This window comes from Siniperca chuatsi, linkage group LG17, assembly GCF_020085105.1.
Source record: "Siniperca chuatsi isolate FFG_IHB_CAS linkage group LG17, ASM2008510v1, whole genome shotgun sequence".
In the NCBI taxonomy this organism is placed as follows: Eukaryota; Metazoa; Chordata; class Actinopteri; order Centrarchiformes; family Sinipercidae; genus Siniperca; species Siniperca chuatsi.
This window is the reverse complement of record NC_058058.1, coordinates 22,420,224-22,440,524: the sequence shown is the minus strand read 5'-3', so window position 1 is coordinate 22,440,524 and position 20,301 is coordinate 22,420,224. Positions and strand designations below refer to the sequence as shown.

Sequence of the window (20,301 nt, the reverse complement as noted above, 5' to 3'; positions counted from 1 at the left end):
CAATTGCGAGTGCTTAGCCTCGCTTCAGGCCCTTGCTGTAGGAGCGATAGTGTCGGCCTGCTGAATCCGTGTTCGCTGAGTCACCCGGCGTGCACTGCCAAGCACTTACCAGATCCCCGGGAAGCACATCAAACCTGGGATTTTATGAAAGAGGATACTGCAGACCCACGATGGGGAGCCGGCTTGGTGGCAGCATCAAGGGAAAGAAAATGAGAAAAAGCGATAAAAAGGATATGTGCCTTTGTGAGGCTCATTGTGCTTGGTCAAAGCCCGAAGCAGAGGGAGTGCTTTATACCTCTACTTATACCTCTATGGTGTGGTAGCCTGAGGTCACAAGTTGCTTGCAGGCCTGAAGTTGCAAGGAAGTCTGCAATTAATCATTCTACATGAAGCTTAACAAGGAGATTTGTTCACCATCTTTATTAAAGATATTGAATTACGGAGCGTCTTTCATTTGTGCAGTGGATTTTTCTTCCCTTCTTTACCCTACCCCATAGGAGGCGATATGTGTGATCAAGTAGCGAGCAAACCGATGGAAAATAATGACTCAGTGCTAGTGGACTGGCCTGTGGGCAGAGATTAAGGAAATGAAAAAGAGTTCATGGAGTTATTCATGTGCTCTCCCAGTCTCATTATCGACCACACACCAGAGGGGATGACACTTTGGCTCTCAGCACCTGCGTCCTCACAGCTGCACTAACTTTGCCATGACTCCAAACAATATCACGACGGAGAAAATTAAAGCTGTAAGTGAACGAGGCAGGAGAGTAGTGGCAGGAGGGAAAAAGCTATAACGACAGTGCTCGGTTGAACTCTTTCCCGCTATTGACTGACAGCTTGAATGTTGAGTGGAAACCCACAGTGGATGTGAGTATATGTAGCCTTTGTACCTCTCAAAGCTGCTTTTGTGATTGTGTTCACAACTGCACCAAATTTAACTAATAACTGTGGATGGAGATGCATTTTGGGAAAGATAATTAACACATTTTCACGAGAGCTCTCTAAGAGAAGAAACAGTAAATTATTAGCAAAAGCACTGGAGTGTACTGTCTGTTGGTTTACACACTGCACAAAAGAGTGAATGTATGGGTCTTGACTGTGCACATTCTTTTCTTTTCACTGTCCCACTTAGTCATTTTGGCAAACAGACACATTTAAATGTATCTCTGATTTGTGGGTGGTTAGCTTTGTGTAGGCCACCATGATCTAAGATTGAGCTACTGCACCAACTCCTCCATGGATCTGCAGCAAAATGTATATAAATACTCCAGGTATCACCAGTGTTATGGGGTAGCATTCATTCTGCAGATTGGAGTTTTTGTTCAACAAACATTTTTCAGAAGCAGAGCTACTCTGGAGGCAGATGGTTCGGTTCTCAATGTGCAGAGCTAAGACAAAACAAGGCTTTTTGGGACTTATATGAGCAGCAAACCTAAACGGCAGTGAAAGAACCTTTGTCAGAATACAAATAAAAATGCAATGACTTGTTTTTTCATTTGTACATGAACTGCATGGAGTGATGTAAGTATATGAAATGCAGTCACTTATTTTTCAGTGTGCATTACTTACTTCTCCTAAAATGCCTCTAATGTGTTTACCTGCCACAACACCCTGTCATTCATAAAGAAACTGTGCACAAAGCCAGCTTTAAGTTTTTATAACCTATGTCCTCCCATGCGTAAAGACTGGAACATGCTTCATGGCTACACGTAAGCGAACTTGCCAAGGTGTCATTCAAAGAGGTTTGCGTGACTGTTTTCTTGGGTGTAATGTTAAAGCTGCACTAATCAATATTTTCATATTAACAATGGATCAAATGACTATGTGTTAACGTATTGGACCAAGCCAAAACAGAATATATTGGTAAATTTGTCATAGCGTGTGGAATAAAGTTTTTATACATTTAAAGAAAGTAAAGGAGAAAAGGGGGGTTGGGAGAGGTTAAAGCTGAACTAATCAATATTTTTATACTAACCACCGATGAAATGATTACATGTAAAGCAGAAAAGGTCGCTCATACTGACCAATCCACATAGAATTATCTCCTGCAGTTCCTCTCAGCGCTATGGAGCATTCTAGCTTCTTTAAGCACATTGTTTTGGTTTTATGGTGGTTGACTTTACTGTTTTATGCTGTTTTAAGCACACTGCACACTACCTGTCCAACCCCAAACTGCAGACAGACAAAGTTAGTGACTAGCTGGTGAGCATACTTATTCCCCATGTAATCAGAAACACGATTTCAAATGAACGCTATTGTTGCTCCGTGTCTGATGGATGTGTAAATAAGCTGTTTGTTAAACATGTTAGCAATAGCAATGTTAGGTGATAATATGTCATATGTTGTGTTTTTAGCTTGTTAAGCTACCCTCAAGTGGCCAAAAAATCAATTAATGCAGGTTTAATGCGTTCACTTCGGATTTGCCTCCAAACAGGAAGTTGGATCAACCAATCGTTTTTTTTTTTTGTATACCCATAACATAATAATAATAATAACTTTATTTGTATAGCACATTTCATGCAAAGATGCAGCCCAAAGTACTTAACATAACAAGATCAGATTAAAAATAATGACAACAAATAAATGAGAAAATAAACAATAACAATAATAATAATACCAATAATAAAGAGCAAAGGCAATAAAAAACAAACACACAAAGCAAACAGAATCAGTTTGATAAAACATAAAAAAATGATAACCCAAAGTTAACCCAAATTAAATGCCAAACTAAAAAGATAGGTCTTTAATATCTTTTTAAAAATTCCAAGGGAGTAAGCTGTTCTAAAATCCAAAAGGAGGCTGTTTAGGGCCATAAAAACAGAAAGCAGCCTCACCAGATTTCTTGTGGGACACTTTAGGAACTTCTAAAAGAAAGGCAGAGGAAGATCTGAGAGTTCTTGTTGGGACAGACTTTAAAATCAATTCTAAAAGATACAGGTAGCCAGTGCAGTGATGCGAGCAGAGGGGTAATGTGATCTCTTTCTTTTGTATTGGTCAAAATCCTGGCTGCTCAAGAAGTTTACTAATAAAAGGAAGATTTTTTTTTCAGTGCACACTGAACAGACAGCTAGCGGGCCTTGAGGAGATATTCGCTGAATGTGACAAAAAGACATGTATTGGATTAGAATCGCATACCCCACCTATAAGGAGCGGTTTTACCAGAGCTGTTTTAAAAGCAGACGGGAAAGTGCCTCACATCCCTCTTTGCATATATTTAATTGTATCTTTGCAGAAGTATAATTCCGGCTTAAGCCAAGAGAAGCCAGTAAATGGGCCTTGAGTTAAGATTGTTTTGACAATCAAAACGGCAACATCACAACAGTGATTCAATAATTGATTCAACTCGTAAATTATTAAAACGATGATAAGTCATCAAAAAAGTGAGTTTCAAAACAGCAGCTTAGGACCAGAGGATGGACTTGCATTGCAGCTGCTTTGTTTCTATGAACAGGCACGTGTATTGCTCTCTTCTGAATTTCCGAGGACTTGTTTCTGCAGTAGAGTACTTCAATAAACACACTGTAGACAGCTTGTGAACATGTGTGCAGATTTGCGTAGCACCTTCCTCAGCTACCACTACACCACTGCATTTCTGATGTTGCCTAGATACTGTAGCTGCAGGCTGGTATGGTTCATTTGAACTTGGAGGTTAACTAACTTGGACAACTCAGTACAATCAGGTGTTATATATATGGGGACCACACTTCCCCCTTCCTCACTATAATGACTTATGTTGTTCTAAAACAGCAACAAAAAAGATGAGTCCTGTATGAATGAAATAGTGGTCTGTGCATCGGCATCTGGACCAATCCTGCCAACAGAAATGCGGCAGAATGTGCAGGCTGACACAGACCTCCATCTCCTATGGTTGCCGCAGCCAGGCTGTCAGGAAGATGAAAATATGCCTGGTTTCATTTAGTGCTGTGGGGATCCTGTGGTGAAAAGGGGCAGGTAGAGCTAATGGACTACTCTAGGAAACAGTGGGGCTGCAGACTCAGCAACACCGCTGGCTGTCTCTTTAGGACGCACCATTTTTATGACAATTTCTCTGAGGCCACAGCAGGCATACGGGAGGGCCCAGGAGCCATCACCTGTGTGCCCAGATTGTGCAGGATTTACTGTAAACAAAATCCATTTTCAGGGAATTTCAGATTATTTTAGGGGGCTCCGTCTGTGGCCGGTGATTCTCACTGAAGCTTCAAAGCCCCAAAAATGGTATTCGGGAAACCCATAGTGTTCCCTACTTGTTTTAGGACCTAAATTACTAAATAAAATTGAGTTTCTGCAGTGTGCACATACGCAGTACGAGCAGGTGTATGTAGGTCTCACTTGCATATATGTATGTATTTGCATGCTTGTCTGTGTAATCACACATTTCTGCTGCTAACCGAGAACTAGATCTATCATGAGCTGTCAGTCTAGCAGAGCAATAAGAGAGATACAGCAGCTGCACTGATTGACAGAGAGGAAATTGAAGTGTCACATGAAACATGTTAACCATATTTTGCTGCGTGTTGTCACCCACTGGCACGTCGCTTTACTCAAGCGACCAGAGCAGGGAAAACAACAAAAACAAGAGTCAAAATTCAAGGGAAGGAAAAGCTGAAATAACGGGATTGTTTCCCAATTATTGAGCATCTTAGCTGCTAGCTGAGACATGCTGTTTAAGGCCAGCACTCTAGGCATATTGTCTGAAATTATTTTTTCCCAGCGTTGTCAATGTCAGACCCACGACCTGAGACGTATGCCCAAATAAGCCTGTGAAAATTAGGAAAAAAAAGGGACTGTGAAGGGTATGCATACTCTTCAGGATGACAGTTCGCAGTGTAACACATTGAAGACTTGTCTTTATGTCATCTGAGAATCTGTCTCACACCATGGCAGAGGCATGTGTTATACCTCAGTGCATCACCACTTTGCACATCATTAGTATGGCAGCTCCAAGTTGAAATATATAGGAGGCAGCTGTCCACTGCTTTTGTCAAGTTCACCCAGTTAGGGTCTGAGTTGATGCTTAAAGCCAGTCAGAATGAAACTGCACCTTACACGCATAATAGTTTGTTTCAATCGGCACAAAAACATCTGGACTGTTGTGCTGTGACAATGGATGATAATAGAAAGTGTGTCTGCATGAGACTTGGCAGTGAAAACTCTCCATTAAATGATCGCTGTGAAAGTCTGGGTGCAAAACACGCCTTTGAAACACATACATGCCAACTGTGGGCAGGTGATAATGGGATGGAATCTCAGCAGCTAAAGGGCATGCATGTGTTATGTGTTGTTAACTGGGCTGCTGGTAGAGAATATCTTCCAATCTTGTTTATTTTAAATTGTGAAAAATAAAATGTACCAATAAAACCTTTAAAAACACTCTATTGACTCCTAAAACACTTTCTAAAATCCTTTCTTTAGATGAATGCCCTACCTAACATTTAAATTCTCTAATTCATGCAAAAAAAGAATGAACTCACCTTAATAGCAGTAAGACTAAACAAGCGTGAAATCTAGTGCAAGGTTATCTGAGTGAACAAAGGAGTTATTTTTGAGTCTCTGTGGTGGATTCACAATTAGACACTTTGTCAAGTGGTAAACGTGAAAACCGAAACTGCTTCTAAATACATTTGTGTTGTTGTGCAGTGCCAAAGCCGTCATTACACATTGTTATGCAAAAACATACCATATCCTGTTTAGTCATTTTAACATAGTCACAGGGCTTTATTCATTGTGCTAAAGAAGCTGTGTTGTAATTGTTGTGTTTTCTACACTGCTTTCCAGAGCTTTCAATGAACAAAGTACATGAGCAAAACAACTATAACACAGTGCAGTAGCATTAGACAGCCTATACTGAATAAAATAGCATTTTCAAAACATGTATTTGACTGTTGGTGCTCTCCCTCTCCACCTTTTAGCGCTGCAGTTGGCTTTAAATTCAGGAAATCCAATGCCAATTCTCACCACTTCCATTTCTGGCTCTGAATATCAGAGAGCAATTTGGACCAAATTCAACTTTTACACATTCAGCCCTGTGGGTGCAAAACATTTAACATGCAATGAGAAAAATTATACCTTTTACTAAAATGATGCAGAAGCCAAGTGCTGAATGAGTTTCACATACAGGTTAAGGTGGTCTTGAAGATGAAACAGCAGACAAGAAAATGTTCTTCAGGCACTCTTATGCAAAAAAAAGGAGACAGTATATGCAAAGCCTTAATTTAGTCGGGCATAATTGTTTCAACTGCAAACCACTTCATACCCCAGAGTCTTCCTCAGGGCGGAAATAATAAAAACAACATTTTTTAATTGGGAATGAATAATACTAATATCTTCATAACATTGTGATGGTAGTTTTTTTCTTTGTATTTGTTTGTCATTTAATTTTGTGAATAATAATTACCTTCTGTGTATTGTCTATATAAAATACGAGGTGTTTCCACCGTGATGGTGAGGTCAACACAGGTTGGTGTTTTAAACCATTACGCCCAACTAAATAAAAGCTTTTTATTTACATTTTATTCTTGCTCTGCCTAAGATTTCCTGGAGAGTGTTTTCTTATATTATTACTATTTAAATTCTGCATTCATAAACAGGTCAGCACTACATACAGTGCATATTATGCTTATAAATCCTATGTGCTTAAGGCAGTCTTATATACAGTAATATATAAGCATATACAGTATATATAAGCACAGTATGTTCTCTATGATTCCAGAGCCCTGGACTGCCAGATGTGACCTAATCTAAACACTTTGTTAAGTTATAGAAAGAGTCAGAGTGCAGCCAGTTCAAAGTCAGTGCAGTCAGGTTGTTTTTTTTCTCTTGTAGAACAAAAATGAAATTGCTTGTTATCGTGGTTCTACTGTTGCTGCACCTCCGTAGCTGCAGTAAGACACCACTCCACTCCTCTTCCTGCTGCTCTTAGCTCCTATACTTAGTCCCAGCAGACGTCTTACAGTGCTTTGCTCAGCGGAGAGAGAACACAGAGCACATCTCATTAATTATGTCTCAGTTTGAAATATCAGTCCAGAGCTCCCAGCCATTTGACTAAGGCAGAGGTAATGAAACCCGTGCATTGAAGCTAAACGAGACAGCGTGGGGATGGAGGGCTGGGCGGGGGTTGCCAGGTTGGGAGGGAGCTAAATCTGAAGCTAAAGGCTAGAGCTGAGGTTAAATTTGAGGCTAAAGTTTGGGGCTGTAGGGCCGAGTGGGTTAGGCTAGGTTTTTGAAGGAAAACACCATGGCTTTGGTATCCAAAATCCTATCCAAGACACTCCTATAAGAAGGTCATCACCCCAGCTCAAGTAGAGCAAAGCAGTCTGGACATTATGTGCTGGAAATCAGCTGAATAGTCCGAAACAACAAACCAGAGATCTGCTCCCTCCATGCAGACTGCCATATCATATCAGCATGTGCAGTATTTAAAGCACCCGAGAGCAACCTTTATCAATAAACATTTCTTAAATGTAAAGCATTGAGAAGGTCACAGTCAATTAGATGGATAAAGTAACAGTGATGACATTCACGTTGTCACAAAAGGAGAGGGTTCGACCCTCTGGGACCAAGGGACAGATATAGCTGAGACCTACTGCCGCAGCCACATCTGCAGGAAGTCAATGACTGAGGCCAGCAGAGACAACAATGTTTTTGGCTTTGTGCAAATTGAAGAAACATAACCATAAATTTGCAAGCAGCAGATCAATACAGCCCAGACGTGGCCAAGTCCTGAGAAACATTTCCAAGGGAAACCATTCGATAACTCTGATCAGAGATGGACCAGTAGCCTGCTATCAATCTTCCATTACCAGCCACAGGACAGTGGCCATTGTGAACGAGCTCAAGACGTTTAGTGACAGATTCGGCCATTAAAGCTTGCACTGATGTGTACACCTGGCAATAGGACAGTTTTCTCCTTGTATTATTGGTGCAATCATGATCATTCATCAGATGTGGTCCATTAGAGTGGTCACGTTACAAAGGCCAGCACCGCTCACCAACATGACTCTATATACTATATCACTAGCCACAGGGCAAACATATTCAGTATTTCATCTCATATTGGTTGCATGACAGACCATTGATCGTGTGAGTTGGATTTCCAACATTCCTTCCATAGAAAGATCGAGGGCTCCTTTTTTACAGTCTGCAGTTTTTTAATTTATCTGTAATAATGCAGTCATTGTAACCTAAAACAATGCTTAGTTAGGAACAGAAGTGTTTCTCTTTTCATTTTAATGACAAGGACAGGCCTGTGACTGTGCTTAATAGTAATGTTCCCATTATGCACAGCCACATCTCTGGAGACTACCCTTAAATATGGGACTACTCAATCATGACGAGAGGAACCCATGTTGGAATGAAATGGGTCATACGATACTTTAAATAAATATGATAATGAGGCAGACACTACCAATTGCCAGGGGGGTTATTTGTGTTATGTGGAGAGAACAGTAGGTAGACTGGAACTGAATAATACTGCTACAGTGGAGCGGTAGCGAAAGTGGAAAGTGGTCTACAGCAGCACATGGGGGTAACGATGGGATGTGCTTTGCTGTTGTCATGTGTATGTGTGAATGAGCTAGTTGTTGACAAGCAAATGCTTCAGTGTGTTCACATGATGTGAGTTGTGTGAATTTGAAAATGCATTCCCTAGTGTTTTTTTAAAGTAGTATGTGAAATTATGTATAAGGAATGTCTGATTAGCAACTCTATGTCACTATGACTGATATGACACGACAGTAATAATTTACTGCTGAAAAAAGTGGTAACAGGACAGCTTCTGGTGTCTCTTACAACAACTAGTGCTCTGAGAAGAAAAAAATAAAATTTCAAAGCTGCTGGGCTTTTTATGCTGGCTGTGATTAGGAGCTGATGGGGAGCAGGAGTGTGATAGGGAACAGGTGTGCTTCATTAGCAGACGGTGGAGCCTGGCGTATCCGTGACAGTACCCCCCCTCCACGGCCAGCTCCTGAGGGCCAAAAAACCCCGCCGACGTGGTGGTCGTCCTCCACCACGGGGAGCAGGTTGATCCAGGCGGATGGCCGGGGGTTGGGCATGTGCGGAGCTGGGAATTTCTGGTGAGCGACCCGGAGCCTGAACAGGTGTGGTGTTGGGAGCCTCGGAAGTACAACCCAGAGCCTGGGCAGTTGAGTAGTTGGGAGCCTCGGATGGCCAACCCGGAGGTGGTTGCGATCCAGCATCGCTAGGGATTGGTGCTGCTGCGATCCAGCCGGGAAAGGAGGCGACTGCGATCCAGCAGGGAGTCCGGGAGCAGGATGCTGCTGCGAACCGGCAAGGAGTCCAGGGAGCTGTTGCGATCCAGCCAGGAAAGGAGGCTACTGCGATCCAGCAGGGAGTCCGGGAGGAGGATGCTGCTGCGAACCGGCAGGGACTCTGGGGACGAGGAGCTGCTGCGGTCCGGCAGAGAGTCCGGAAGCGAGGAGTTGCTGCGGTCCAGCAGGGGGTGCTGTCTGCTGCCACCCAGCAGGGAGTGATGGCTGCTGCGATCCAGCAAGGAGTGATGGCTGCTGCGATCCAGCAGGGAGTGATGGCTGCTGCGATCCAGCAGGGAGTGCTGGGTGCTGCGGTCCAACAGGGAGTGATGATTGCCACGGCGCTGGGATGGGAGACGGCAGTGGAGCTGGCAGGTCGCTGGGCGGTGGAGCAGGCGAGCAGAAGGGCGGTGGAGCCGATGAACCGCTGGGCGGAGAAGTCGGCGAGTAGCTGGGCTGCGGTGCAGGCGAGCAGCTGGGCGGCAATACAGACGAGCAGCTAGGCGGCGGTGCAGGCAAGCGGCTGGGCAGCGGTGCAGGCAAGTAGCTGGTTAGTCAGCTGATGATTGGCAGACCGAAGAGCAATCTGGTGACTGCGTGGACTACCTCGAGCCAGACGGGTGCCCCGGTAGGGACTTTGCCCTGTGGACTTCTTGTCTGGCCCCAATGGATAGAGCCACAGGACACCGTTACTATCCACCACCGAATCAAAGAAGGGTGCCGGTCTGGCCCTTGGCATGGCGTAATGGAAGGTGACGACCGAGTGCAGGTATTAGTCCTTTGGTAAGGTCCGACCTTTTGTTATGGACAGACAGGAGGCAGGAAACACCAATATGGAGATAGATGGCTCTTTATTAGGTTATAGTGTGTGAAGACAGGTGTGCAGGTATGAAGACTCGCTGGCGTGGAGATAGTTGGAGAGGGAGATCGCTGGAGAAGGGGATCGCTGGAGAAGGGGATCGCTGGAGACGGAGATCGCTGGAGACGGAGATCGCTGGAGAAGGGACACAGGGAATATGCACTATTGCATGGGAAGTCCTTGAACCAAACGAGGTCGGACAACTCGCTGAGGTGAGTGCTGGGCTTTTTATGCTGGCTGTGATTAGGAGCTAATGGGGAGCAGGAGTGTGATAGGGAGCAGGTGCTTCATTAGCAGACGGTGGAGCCTGGCGTATCCGTGATACATGGATAGGGTTTAGGCATACAAAATCCAATTCCATGTGCTAAAGTGGATGGTAAAGAATAAAAATCTTTTGGTAAATATGGGCCTAATATAGGGCTGGGCCATATATCAAATATATTTAATATATTTGAATAATAAGTAATTTGCGATATAGCAGATGACCATATCTTCATATTCGAGTTTACGTTACGTTACTTTAGTCAACCATAAAGTTTGTAGATAAGCTCAGGTTGCATATAATAGTTACTGAAAGGCTGTGTGTTGTGTTTGCTGCCACAGAAAAGAAATCAGAAAAAGAAAAAAATCATTGTTTATGCAATGTTACTATGGCATCTTCTACTCTTTGAGCAGTTGATCCAGACTGTGAACAGCTAACTAGCCAGTTAGCAGCTAAGCTTTATTACGACAAGAGAAAACGTGATCAATCATCTGATCACTCTGATTACTCTACCCACGGCTTCCAGCTCTTCAGGTCCAAAACGTATTTGGGAGACCTCTGGTTTTAGACTATTTTAATTGACTTTAGCCTGATTCGAAGCTGCTAAGTAGCTAGCTGTTCACAGTCTGGAGCAACTCTGCTGTGAAGAGTACAAGTTAACACAACACACAGCTGTCCAGTAGCTGTCCAGGTAATTTACTGTTGTTCATGAATTTAAAAAAAGACACGTGATGCATATTAGGAATACAACTGGACTAAAAGGATGAACAGATTTCCAATGGAACTTTTGCATTATGTTTTTGACAAATAAAGCAACTATTCTTTGTTGCAAAAATCAACCATTTTTAACCATTTGAAACACTTAAATTTAATATAAATAAAAAAGCTAATACACCTCCAAAGTTGACAATTGAAATATAATCAAGGGTAACATATGTCATAGAACAATGAAAGATTTAAATTCTTATGTGAACCCCAGACCTTAATTTCGGTATACTATGAACCTGTGGACTAGGACTACCACTTTAACTCTGAAGGAAGAGGCTTTAAACGAGTGCCTTGTGATGAACAAAAGGTGTCTCCTTTAAGTTGGGCTCTTCCCTCGCAACAGGAGTCACAATTATCTCTCACTGGGCGACCTGAGGAGCTCAGTGGGGGTAATGTACTTCTGACAGTGAGATCTATGACACATATAGTGCAATTTGTCCTAAAGCACTGTAGATTCTCCAGCCTCAAAGGCATTGTGTAAGGGAGTAAACGGAGCAATAAGTCAAGTGCTTGGAGTGATGTCACTTTAAACGAGGGTTAGATATGTGTAGTAGTGTGCCCTGATATTTGGCTTTTGTTACACATCATATATTGATCGGTGATGTGATCCTGCTCTGATACATGGCGGTTCCTCCCTGACCAGAGCACGGCTGAACAAGTCTGCACATTAAATTTTCTTCAAATAATATATTTTTAATCAAAATTGCTCAATGAATTAATTATTCTGTTAGCAACCACCTATCTTAGAGTGTTGTGTCTTATGATAATGTCAAACTCACTATAAAAAATTGCACAAAAGATATAACAATGGCAAAACATTTCAACTGTCAGCAGCAACAATGCAAAATGATTCACATCAGCCTTCAACAACCTTTTCAGTTATAGTTTATTTACCATCATGAGTTATACTGTTACAGAGTTACAAAATGACTATACAGTGTATATAATACCAGTCACAAATGATTCAATAATTTCTTGCAGTGCTTACATCCTTCTATTATTAAAATTGTTAAATTAACAAACACTTAATTAAGTTCAATAATGTGATCAGCTAATGACAGTATACAAATAAAATAAATATATAATTTAATATAATACACCTTTGTTTCTGTCTAAATGTGTCTGAGCAGATGCTCCAGTAAATAAAGCAGCGCTGAAACAGTGACCTAACATAAAGCATGCAGCAAGGTCCCCTGTGTTTGTGTTTTGTTTTGTAAATCAATGCACTTTCCTTCATTGATTTTGAATACGATGTTCCTCGTGCGTGCAGCTGTTTCATTTATGTTACAAGGTTACAGGCTCTTTGCTCATGCATGCCACCTGCTCTGGCACTTTCTCCATCAGCTGTGGACTTGCAGTAAAACTGTTAGATTTCAACCTGCTTCTATGCCCTCAGACGATGGAGTTGATGCAGGACCTCTAAGGCTCACTAGACCCCTTAAAACAGGTCTGATTTCTGGCCCTGAAATGCAATGCACTCCCCTGGGTGTCTCCCTGGATCCTGTGTTCTTATCAGCTGCTCCAAGATGAGAAGCTGTCAATACAACAACCACAGAGAAAGAAAACCGTTCCTTCCCCCTACTTCTTATATCAGTGTAGTCCATCTTCACACAGAACCAACCCCGGTCAGACAGCAATTAAAACCCTGGCCCTCCAGTGGAGGGGTGGGCACGTGCGAACCACAGATCTATAAACTTGATTTCTATCCATTCACCTCATGCAGCCTCCCATCGACATGCCAGCTCAGGAGGCGTTGACTGTGTGGACTGCATGCTCGCTGTAATTACAATCATCTTTGCCAGAGATGCATTACATATGACAGAAAAGAACTGAGCGGTGATACTTGTGATCCTGTCACTAATGAATGAGCTGCCTAATAAATAGCTGCAGCAGCAGTGATTGGAGTTTTAGTTTTATAAATATCTCTCAGTGACAGAGCTGCTGTGTACTGCAAAAAATCCATCTTAGCATGTTGTTTTGCTCCTTATTAAATCCTAAAAGCTTCAGAATATGGAGTTATTTATTCAAGATACTTTGAGGATAAGATTGGCAATGTTCTATTTTCTTTTTGACAACAAATCCCATGAAAAGACTAAAACGATCAATGAACTGATCCTGCTAACAAGTATGGTCTGATACATACCTGCCAACGTTGAGGTTTCAAAATACGGGAGGTTTTTTCAGCGGCTGCAGCAAGGGGGATGGGGACACTTTCCTGCCCTGACATTTTGACAACAGCTTCTAACATATTGTGTTTTTTTCCCTTTAAAATTATTTACTGACAGTAAGGAAAGTATAGAATAATAATAGCCTCATCATTCAACCCTTCTGCAGTGTTTGTTTCATGGCTTCATTGCTTGTATTTATCCAAAAAATAGGTTGTAAATTTTAAACTTGAAGGTGACAATACACAAAATACTGTTTAACGCTATTTCACCAACATGATTCCCATTCAGTTGTAGGATTTTAAATCGGTCAAAAGAGGGTCAAGTGTTTTTTCCTAGAATTAAGTGTCATTTAATAGATTATAATGAAGCAGTTGCCTCATCCGGTCTTGTCCCCTGAACTGGGAACACTGGCATAATTATTTTGGGATAATTATATTTCCTCAAGTATTCCTTAGTTCCTAATAATAATCCTAGTAATAAGGATAAGGATTATTTTAAATACAGGTTTGTACAATTAAAACCCCAATCTGATACTTTTGTGAGAGCCATGCACTCCTCACAGTATGCTGCAAGGCCTTTGTTTTTTCGAGGATATACAAAAACAGACTCCGTAGAAGCTCCAAACATTTTCTGTGTACTAATGATGGCCACAGAGAGAGACAGAGATTTAACAAGCAGACAGACAGAGATCAGCTTCTAGGTCAAACTTTAACAAGCGTCTTATTGGGAAAATCCTAGGTCAAACTTTAACAAGAAGTGCTGCCAAATGGTACAGTGAAGGAGCACATATGAACCATCAGGTGGCGTGTCAAACAGACAGCAGCAACAGTATGATTTTATTACAGAGGAGAGAGTGGATAACTGTGCTTGTTATGAGGGTCGTATATCCTGATTTGACCCCTTGTTTATGGTTTGCCTATAAGACTTAATGAATGTTTTACAGCCATTTGCAACAGCAGTGACATGTTAACAGGCTGACAAAAAAACTATATACATACTGCATCTGGTCGCTGTGCTGTGTTGAGATAATGAGATCATTCAGTAAGTCTGTTTAAAAACCACCACTCTAATATAATAACATACAAATTACATATTTTGCTGTTGTTGGGATTTACAATGGTTAAAGGGGGGCACCTACTTTTGTACATGCTTGCGATCAATTAATTATGGCTATATCAGAATTATCAAAGATAATCATAAATAACTTTAATGAATAAAGTCCTCGGGGGCACCACTCTTCTTACAGAGGAGAAATGATAGCTAATTAATAGACTGAGTCTCATAAAATACACTAAGCTATCAATTTGGAACTCAGATTAATAATTAAATTAATAACTATAACCAAAATTACCATTGATCGCTAGTAGGTTGAAGGATTTGGAGTTCAACATAGAAGAGGTTGGCAAATTACTCACTCTTATGCAACATTAAAGAAACCAGCATAATTATACACAAGCATTTATTAAAGAAAGCAAAACACACAATATTTAACTAACTCTAAATACTAAACTACAGAACAAAGGGTGTGTGTGTGTGTGTGCGCAGGTCTGGGTGCGTATGTTTCTTTGTTCTGCCTCTGTATGTCTCGCGTGCACGAGCATGAACCCACGTGGTCAAAAACAAAGGAACATGTGAAGCGGGAGCTTTAAGGTAACGCCGGGTGTGGTTGTCTTTAAGGGCCAAACTAGAGGTGCATGTGTATGATCTGTCCCCGGTACATCAGGAGAAGGCGGATCAGGCGAAGCCCAGAGGACTGGCCACACTGAGAGGGAGACAGCCGCGGCTGTCCGTCGCAGTGAAGGATTCCAGGAGAAAGAGGGAGAACAAATGATCGCTGATCTTTTTATTGACCTGGTGACATCCGGGTCACAGGGCAGACTGGCCAATGCTGCTCTCAGGATTGTGGGACAAAAGAGAATGCAGTCTCCTAACAAAAGTTTAGTTAACAATCACCCAAATAAATTAATTCATCTGTGGAGTCCCACCACTTTGCATCGTATTCTACTTTTAATGATTGTGTTGGCATGCCATATGATAGAAAAAAAGGGCACAAGAAAAAGAGGAAGATGTCCCCAAAAACTCTGAACACAATTAGGCTTTAATATCAGACTCTTAAAATAGAGATGGGGGACACAGCGAAGCAAGCAGCCCAGCAGGACATGAGGAAAGGTCTCTTGGCACTGGTATTAAATGAGCATCCATCTCTTCCTCTCTCAGTACATTACAAGATAACTTTTCCTGCTCCAAAAACCCAGAAAACGCACTTAACTTTCATTTACTGATTTTCCACTGCCCTTGCTTCTTAAAGATTCATGCCCACCGCCACTAAAGCCTCTGCCTCTTTTTCTCTTTTCAAAATGTGATCAGGACATTTAATTCTTAAAGTCCAGCTAAAATTAAATTGCATGATTTTTGTCTGCTACAGCATACATATCTGCTCTGTAAATCACTTGTCCTGTGTTTTTGTGAATCCAAAAGAGAGAAATTTATATTTTGGGATGACATGCTAGCTGGAATCAAACCTGGGTCGCTGCGGTAAGGACCTTGATGCATGGGGGCACGCTCTACCAGGTGACCGGGGTGCCCCGACATTTGCTCCTTCTTATCTAACTTACAGACACGAACACACGTCTTGTCCTGCACCTGATCTTGTTGAACGATAGACCAAACAAACATTCACCAGGGAAAAGTGCTAATGTCAGTTTGCAGGCTAGATAGCTAATTAGCTGCTCAGCTGCAGCACAATAAACAGCATGTAAACTGAACTGCAAATGTCACTTCGGTCTGGTTACATGCTGGTGCCTTACTCTTTAGTACCACCGCTAACAACACACTGTCAGCCCATGGCTTGTAAACTACAGTGCAAGCTTGTTTACTTTATCTCTCCTTCCCAACGGTGTAACACGGGCACTGTGGCAGCCTGCCTGCTGCTGTCAATCAAACACAGACACTGACACGCACCAAAGAAGATTAATGCTGTTAATGGTTACTTATGAAAGAATGATGATGTTTGGAAATGTTTTGTTTCTTTCCATTACATAAAAAATGACACTTAACGTTTATTTATGGTGACAGAAGAATGTGATCTGGTTCTGTTTTTTATTTTTTTCTAATGGGATTTGCAATATGCATGTTCTACATGACATACAGAAGGTGAATGACCTATTCTCTTAGTTTCTTTGTATGCTGCTGCTATAACAAGACTCCTTCGGAAGCACAAGTCCCCTTTTAAAATATTGAATAAAAATGAAAAATAATTCAAAACAATAGAACAAGTCTAAAATAATAGATTAGTTTTTACACAGGTGGTGCAGATAACAGAGGAGCATTCAGGACAGAAAACAGAGCAGGGTCCATTCGTTCCTTTTATCCTCACTCAGTACTTGTTAGGCTGTAACGCCTGCTGCTCAGTGCAGTCGACTGTAAGTATCTGAGACTGGATTGGAGGCATTTCTTGCCAATATAGGAATTCTGAGATCAGTACCCAAAGGGCATGAATACATTTATCCTGCAACAAAATTGAATGCCATTTGCTACACAACTGCTATATTCACAAGGAAGAAAAAGTCAGATTTCCAACATGATCAGGCTATCTATGAGCCCTTGAACTGTGCCCAGTGACTAGAGAGTGCCTGAAAAACTATTTTTAGGCTTCTATTGTGAGCTTTTGATATCTAATGCCAAGGATTAGACTCACAGAAGTAATAAAGAAGACTGTATACATAGCGGGCACATTCATTCTCCCAACATCAGAGGCCAGGGATGGAGAGCCTGCTAAACTGTACAAATTCCCATAACAACAACAAAAATTGAGGTTATGATCTTCAACCCTGGATATTTTTCCATGTCACAGTGATGTTTGAGGGGAGCTCTGAATCATAATATTGTACCTAACACAGTATTTACTGAAAGTGTAGGTGACTTACACCATCTGTTTATAAAGCAATAGGCTCAGGCAGACACTCTGCCAGCAAAAAGGCACAAGGTCCCCGGGCTTATCTCGGTAGAGGTGTGCTGCTGCTCCTCGGCACCAGCGAGGTGGAACGATAAACATAATTAAATTGAGTTGGATTACACAAAATGGATCGGATCAGTTGGGGAGGCGGAGAAGCTAATCCAGTGCAATCCACTCTATAGAGGTGCCAACCACACAAAACGACATAAATAAAGAAGAGGAAAAAGGAAGAGGTGGCTGTCGCAGGCAGATCAAGGCAGGGGCACAGAAAAGACCCCTTCAAGTAAAAACAAGCTCCAAAGTCAAATATTAACTTTAATAGTGTAGTTTAGTGCAGAAAATAAAAAAAACTGGACTGAGAGTACTTCTCAATCTCTATTGAATCTGAAACAAATAAATCACTTTATTCATAAAAGGATGTTACTGTACGTGTGCAGGGCGCGGAATGTGTTTGTAAAGCTTCCATAGTGTCAAAAATGAATAAGCAATGAATTCACACCACTCCTATCCTTTGAGGAAGTGGGAAATCACACTTGTCTTTCATCACAGCAGTAATGACAGTGATTTAGTCATGGATCAGATGCACCACTCTTCTAGTTTTAAGTACAAAATACACTCACCGAAACTGTGTTTTAGTTATAGAAGGTGAGATTAAGGTAGATGGTATGAAAGCAGGGGTGAACAGTAGCCTGGGAGTTTCTATATTTTCTTTTAAGACTGAACTTTTTTATTTATCACTAACACATCTACGACAGTGATCCCATAACTGCTTTTTTTTTCTTGGATTTCAGCTCCCATTCCATTTCGCTCCTCCATTTTTTGTTCCCCCCCTCAGATTGCATTTTCCCTTTTGTAACTGACTTTGGTACAATCCCCTTACAAATAACCTTTCCCTGGGGAAAGAGACTCTTACTTTCTCTACAGCCCTGCCAACCCACTCCTACCCTCTCTTTCTTTTCCATCATCATCTGCCTTTGTCTCTCAGCCTCAGGCACAATAAACAGACTGATACAGTCTGGGGGTTTCTTCTGCTTTTCAAACTAATCCAGTGTAATCCTAGTCTGTCTGTGTCCTGTCTTGGGCAGCACTGTGGAGTGCATTATCATCCAATAAAATGATTATAAATTGATCTATAAGTGATGCAGGGAAGTAAAGCAGAGGCTACATTGTTGAGGTGATGACTTGGGGTCCTCTCACTATCCTTCCTGCGATTTAAAGTTCTGTTAATGATTTTCTGAACATTAATATAGCGGCAAACAACTATTTGCTATGTTAAGATATAGTGGAGTAATGGCGTCCTGAGCATAGAATGACGTCACACTCCCTCTGTGTTGTTATCCGAGCCTCTCTGTGTTTTGTTTATACAGCCGGTCCGGCCATGCGTGCATGTTAGTACATGTGAGTCCCTCGTATGAAACTGTTTGTCTGTGAGGAGAGCAGTTTTTTTCTCATCTAACGCAGTGAATTAAGGATTTATTTCAACCAACCGTACTTTGGCTGGCACATTTGTCCACAGCAGCCATTGCAGCCCGTTGCGTGGCTGCCGGCTGAGGCGTAGAGCCAGAATATTTCAGTGAATTAAAGGTTTATTTCGACCAAACCAGAGTCGGTGATTGTTGGAACAGTGGAAAGACTAACAGAGACCATTTTGGTGAGTTTTATTTTAGTTTCTGTCCAGTTTGAATGAAGTGTGTTTTATGATGATCTACGAAGTAAAATTACTGTTTTTCTCAAGAGTCTGGTGCGCCATAGTGCCCATTTGTTTTGGTCTGAGATCCTGGTGTTCTAGTGCGACATTTAGTGGCAGTGAATGGTGAATGTTGCTTACAGCTCCTTTAAGATCTAAACTTTAGACAGTTGACAGTTGAACACTAAGGCTTTTTTTGGTACCAAATTAAATGTGTCTAAAGCACCAAGTATCAAAAAATGTCAAGTACAGAAATTCTGTATTTAACGCTAATTTGTAGTCTTGTTTACGCACATATTATTTTTAATGTTCTTGAATGGCTTGGGTTTAGACTAAATGTAATACATGAGCACTTTGGCTTTGTTAAATGAAAAAAGGGCTTAGTAGAAGATTAAAGTCCATATAGTATTTTTTACAAAAGCACAGTTTTGATGTATTGCCACCAGTAGCTATACTCAGCCAGACCAAAGACCTAGCAGCACACACCTCAAAATGCTCTCCTTACCAAGAGATGTGGAATATCAGCATTTTCCGGCCTAAACAGGTGCACTTTGCATTATTTAAGCTGGCCGCTTTAATTGAGAGTCTCCTCTTGGATAGCCACCCTAGCAGACAGCTCAAGGCAGGCCCTCAGCAATGTATGCATGTAGGTGGAGGAGGAAAATCCACATCTTTGAGGCATTTGAAATATAAATGCAGCATTTATACCGGAGCATCATGTTCAACATGGAAATTTGACATTCCCAACACTAAATCAACAAGCTGAGCCCAAGGCGAGCTTTGCGCCAGGTGGAGACTGTATGTCATGCAATATGGTGATGGGATTGCATGGACGATGATGAAATCACTTTGGAGATGCAAGAAAAGACCGATGAACCAACAGCTGGTTATTAAATGCAATTGATAATAATAAAAAAGTTCTGTTTTGTGGCATGACTTTTTAATAGGGGTTTGAGCAGAAAACAGTGACATGTTACTGAATACTAATTAGGGGTGTAACGTTACGTACCTCGGTTTTGGGGTCGCGGTTCGGTATGTTTTCGGTACAGCAGGGAAAACAAAAAATGCAGAAAATAACGTTTTTGTCATTTATTTTGAAAAATGTGAACATTCAACAGGGGCTCAATTCTTACTGTAACAGTTTATGCACCCAAATACTGGCATATTGTACATAAGAAAAAATAAATAACACAAATATCAGTAATGCTCCAACACGGAAGACGGAACCCCAACTCGAGACTGTGACATTTGTATTGTAGATTCGGTCTCGGTTTCAGAACCATTACACCCCTATTACTAACACTACTGTTCTAAACAGACTCAAAATTCTCAGATA

The 20,301-nt window shown here is 41.6% G+C and overlaps 1 protein-coding gene across 3 annotated transcripts in view; it reads right to left on the bottom strand.

Annotated features, from left to right (window-relative positions):
- Positions 1-20,301, bottom strand: part of khdrbs3 (KH domain containing, RNA binding, signal transduction associated 3) — a 105,374-nt gene that overhangs the window by 78,890 nt on the left and 6,183 nt on the right. The window lies entirely within an intron of this gene.